Raw genomic sequence first — 6,000 nt, 5'->3', positions numbered from 1 at the left:
AAAATGTATACAATAATGTCTAGAATTCCCTTTCTTTTCAAATTTAAATAAGTGGTTGCACATTTCTAGGTGAGTAGGTAGATATTATTTTATTTCCTATGCATAAATAGAAAATTACCTCTAGTGGTTGTACATACCCTCACACCTTATTGTTTCCCTCTCTCTTGCTCATTCATTTATAAGTAGAGTTCATTGTACATTATTTCTCATCTAATCAACATTTCATTTACTAGTTATTATTTCTCTCTCTACTTTGGAAGTTGGTTGTAGTTGTGATCTTGTATTGGGAGATTGCAAAATCCAACATAGTATCAAAGCCATTGGTTTTCTCTTCATTCCCTTTGAGGTGTTCACCAGCAATTGAGATCGTAGGTTTATTTAGTTATGACATAATTTTTATAGAGCGATCTCCCTGTAATTAATTCATTATCCTATTATTTGTCAAAATTCTCTATGACATTCTATATAATTATATTTATATAAAAAATGATCCATAAAAATAAATAAGATTTCTTTTAAAAAGAAAGATTTTCAACTAGAAATTAATAATTTTTTCCGAAAAAAGAACATTTATAAGGATTTCATATGATTTCTTCAAGGGATTTTTTGAATATATCATCATGTCAATATATTAATCATTATTTATTATATGGTGTAAAAAATATATTAAAATTATTACAAATATTGTACTCTGGCATAAAAAATGATGTAGATGTCAAGCATTAATGGCTTAAGCCTCCCCCTTAATGGTTAAGGTATAAATACCAATAATTTATCTATATTCATCAAAATTTTCTTTTGAAGCTTCCATAGTAAAAATATTAACAATCAGAGTTTACATCCTCCCAAGCCAAAATCACAACTACAACAACATAGATAGATAGAGAGAGAGAGAGAGAGAGAGAGAGAGAGAGAGAGAGAGAGAGAGAGATTTTACTAGGAACTGATAAATGATGTTGCTGACATGTTGAGATAATTTACAATGTATACAATAGGCTTCTTGTATAGGCAAGAGATGATGAGGCAGGTACAACTATCATTGACAAAAAATTAAATGCATGATGCATTATGAAAAGAATATTAAATAATTAGTTATGACTCATCTCTATATAGAATGCCACCTATCATAAATAACATGATCCTATGAAAAATATTAAATAACATTTTGCATAAAGTAATTTTATGATAACAACCTTATGCCAATTAACTCTAAGTGAGCTTAACATGTAAAATGAAATTAATCACATCTAATTGTCATGTGTGTTGAAGATATTAAATGATAAATGCCTTGGTTGAGCTTAAGCATGAATAAATAATATTTACTCCAACACCCCCCTTAAGTGTAACTTGGAGAGAAAAGCTATGACGCAAATGATGAATTACTAATATGTGAATGCAAGATATGGGTCTCGACAACTAGGCCATGTTAGTTACCCATGCACAAGTAATCATTCAACTCGATTACAAATAGAGAAAAGGAAAAAATACCAAGAGATAAAACTCCTCTCCAAATAATAGATAATGCAAATCATGTATAGGTGAGGAATGAAGTGATGTATGGGTGTGTTGATACTTGTATAGTATGCCCAATGGGTGGGATGGAGTTGCAAGTGCCAATCATAGCCAACTTCATTGACTGTCTTAATGAGGATTTTGATGAGGTTTTTATTCGAAGCCTTAGCTTGATCATTACCTTGCGGGTAGTATGGACCAGAAAAGCAGTGTTGAATGCCAAACTTGTGACAAAGCTCTTTGACATCCTAATTCTTGAATGGTCTACCATTATCTGTGATGATTTCTTTAAGTATTCCATATCGAAAGATGAGATAATTAAGGATGAACTTAGAAATTTGTTTTCTAGTGGTGAAGGTGAGGGGTATGGCCTCCACCAATTTGGTGAAGTATTCAGTGGTAGTTATTATGAACTTGTGGCCATTGGATGAGGTGGGATAGATTTTCACTATGAGATTGAGCCCCCACTGAGAGAAGGGCCAGGGTGTAATGAATGGTTGCAGATCCTAAGAAGGTTCATGTATTTTGTCACCATGTTTTTGGCAAGGGACGCATTTCTTCACATGATGGTATGCATCTTCTTCCATTTTAGGCCAATAGTATCCTATCCACAAGAGATTTTATCAAATGTGAGGCCACTTGAGTGTGCTCCACAAATACCTATGTGCACTTTGCTTAGTTCTCATTCAGCTTCCCCTTTGTCTAAACACCTTAGGAGGGATCCATCAAAATGCCTTCGAAAAAGGGTATCACCAAGGATAGTGTAGCAGGAACAATGACAGATGAAGGTTTGCTGTTGGGTTTTGGTGAGGTGTGGAGGGATGATATTGTCTCTAAGGTAAGAAAAGGTTTCTTGATACCAAGGAGACTTAGAGCCAATGAGGACACACATCATTTTAGGCCCAGGGATGTCATATGTGGGAATAAGGAGTTTCTCAACCAAGAACTCACACTTCTGACTATTTGCTAGCATCTGGAGGATGGAACCGATTGTAGCCATATCATCAATAGCATGATTGTCATTCTATGATTCTGATCAAACTAGATGAGAATGAAATGTTTCTTGAGGTCTTCTACCATGCTTTTATAGGGGACTATCTTTTTATCCTTAGTTTGATATTTATCATTTACTTATTTTTCAGACAAGTTGGCAGTCACCATAAACTTATAGCTCATTTATTATTCATTGAATGCAAAGGTGAAGCCTAGTGATGAGAGCTTCATACTCCCCAATGTTGTTGGTACATGCAAAGGCAATCTTATATGACTTCAGGATGCAATCTTCTTGAGGTGTCAAAAGCAAGATACCTGCCCCTGATCCATTCTGTGTACAGAAGCCATCAAAGTATAAATACCATTTTGAAGATGTGGAGATAGGCATAATTGCATCATTTTTAAATTTTGTTATAAGGGGGTGATCACCTTAAGAGGAGCATCAACCAATTCATCTTCTATAACTTTTCCTTTGATTTATTTCTGATCTTTTTACTCAATGTCAAATTCACTCAATAACATGACAAATTTTGCGGTTCTTCCAGTGAGGGCAGCTTTGGACAATAGGTACTTGAGGGGGTCAAATTTGGCAATCAACTTAGTCTTATTGTTGAGTATGTAGTATCTTAACTTTTGTGTGTTGAATACCAATGTAAGGCAAGCTATTTTTATGGGGGTATAATTGATCTCATACCCTACAAGTGTACGACTTATGTAGTAGATTGAATGTTCTTTTCCTTTCTCATCTGTTTATGCTAGTAATGCCCCCAGTGCCAATGTAGTTGCTGATATGTACAAAATAAGTGGTTGTCCCTAGATAGGAGGCATCAAGACTAGAGGAGAAGCCATGCATCCTTTTTCACAAGATGTGCAAATGGGTGACACTTATTTGCTAGTTGTGCAATGAATCTTCAGATGGATAGGAACTTCCCTTGTAGGCACAGTTGTCTAAGTGTCCCTGGGACAGACTTTCACTTTTGCATGGTCCACTTCTATGCCTTTGCAAGATACTATAAACCTAAGGAGATTTTCTGAGCTGACTCCAAAGACAAACTTCTTGTGATTTAGGCACAATTTATATTTTTCCAATCTCTCAAAAATCTTCTTTGGGATTGGGATGTGCTCATCTCTTATTTTTTACTTGCCGAGAAGATCATCTACATAGTATTCCATTATCTTGTGCAAGAGATCATGAAAAATAATTGTCATTGCACGTTGATAGGTTGCTCCTGTGTTCTTGAGGCCAAAATGCATGACTTGATAACAAAATATGCCCCAAAGTGTTGTGAACGTTGTCTTGCATTGATCTTCTTCGACGATGTGAATTTGGTTGTAGCTAGAAAATCCATCCATGAGGGAAATAATTTCATGCCATGCTATCGAGTCCATAATCATGTCAATGTTGGGAATGGGAAAGTCATCTTTAGGGAATTCTTCATTCAAATCTTTGAATTCTATGCAAATTTTGATGCCCCCGATAGGCTTGCCGATATGTACAATGTTGGAGACCCATTTAGGATAATCAATGGGTTTGATGAAGCCAACATCCAACATTTTTTGTTGTTCTTCTATAACTAGGAGGGTAATTTGAGGATGCATATTGCATAGTTTTTTGTTGATGGGTTTGGTATCTGGACAAACTGCGAGATTATGTACCACCAAGTCAGGATCAAGGCCTCGCATGTTAGCATATGACCAGGTGAAATTGATTTGTGTTTATTTCAAAAATCTTATTAAATTTTGTTTCTCTTGATCAGTGAGTGACTTGGCGATGAGTACATTCTTTGGTGTTTCTTATTTTCCCATATTAATTGTGTCAGTTTCCTCAATGAGTAGTGGGGACTTTTCCTGTTGTGGGGAAACCATGGAAGGGAGGTCAATTCCCTCATATTCAATAACCTGATCCAGGTTTTCACTTGAAGATGCATCCTTTATTTTTATTTTTTCCATGTCCGAAGATGACTCAAAGAAGTTTTCACTAGGGAATTTTGTTTTTCTTTTCATTTTTGCGACTGGGGGAGTTGACCTGACTAACAAAGTAAGCTTCTAGATGAAGTTGAATCTCATTGACAAATTTGGTGGTTCTCAAAGTCTTTCATGTTAAGTAATACCATGAGAGAATCATCATCGACAAAGATGTCCAAAATAGGTGGTCCTTGTTGGTCCTCGTCAATGAGTTTGGGATGGACAAGTTTAATCTCATATGAATTAGGAGGGGTGACAAGGGTGATAGTGTTTACATGGGAGTCATGAAATATGTCGTCGAGGTAATCAAAAGGTATTTTATGGAATTCCTCTTCATCGTAATCTTTAACATTAGTAGAAGGGTCTGGTTGGACACCAGTGATAGTGACATTAGGTCTAGGAGAGAAACCCAAGCATCTATTGTACTTATAAGAGATTGGAGAGATGGGTTCTTTTATTCCTTTTTCTTCTGGTCCAGGACCATGTCCTTTGTAGCCCATCATATCTACCATGGTAGATGCTTTTGGATACATCTTCTTTATGATGCTTGGTGGTTCTTCATCTTCCTCTCAATACAACCAAGAGCTAACATCAGTTTCCAAACTTTCCTCATCAAGTGAGGCCCACTATTGGAAGGTAGTTTCTTTGCATTTGATAGTGGGTTTATCTTGTTTCTTAATTTCCTTTGGCTTACCATATGATTAGGAGAAGGTGGGAGTTGACCCACATAGAGATAATTTTATAGGGTATACTCTCCACAATCATTATCAATAATTTTAACCTTGACCTTAGATTCAGATGAGGTGGATGTAACATTGGATGGATCAGATGGGGGAAGTGGAGTAAGACTATTGAGTGTGCAATGGTAGGGGTACGTCCATTCAAGAAGTTTTCAATACCCAAAGGGTTTTGGGTCTGCATGGATGGTGACTTCTCTACCATTAAATAGAAATTTAAAGTATTGATGGTAGGTGGAGGGAACTACTTGAATAGAATGGATCCACAGATGACCAAGGAGGATGTTAGAAGGAAGCTCAAGGTCCAAAACTTGACAAGTAGTTTCCACAATAGCTGGGCACACTTGAAGAGGCAATGTAATGGTACCTTTGGAAAATTTATGTACATCATCATATGCCTTAATTGTGATTCTTCCCAATGGGTCAACCAAGTCCTCAAAGATTCCCAGTTGTTTGATTAACTTATATGTACAAAGATTCAAACTAGATCCACCGTCTATAAGGACTCGCTTAAATTTGTGCTTCTATATAAGGGATTCAATATGAAGGGTTTTGCCGTGGGATAGATCAATGATGGGTGTGTCCTTGGATGTGAAAACGAGATGGTGTTGAGTAGCAAGGTTTCCTAGTAGGGCTTGAAATTGGGTTGTGTTGATGTTATCGAGGATGAGGGATTCTAGAAGAGCTTCCTCAAGGATCTCTTTAAGAACAGGGGATGTTTTAAGAACTCAAGTATGGAGATTTGTTCAGGAGTTTTCCTAAGATGATCAAGGAGATCATATCAGTGGGTGGA

This window comes from Cryptomeria japonica, chromosome 3 (genome assembly GCF_030272615.1).
Source record: "Cryptomeria japonica chromosome 3, Sugi_1.0, whole genome shotgun sequence".
Lineage (NCBI taxonomy): Eukaryota > Viridiplantae > Streptophyta > Pinopsida > Cupressales > Cupressaceae > Cryptomeria > Cryptomeria japonica.
This window is presented reverse-complemented; position numbering follows the sequence as displayed.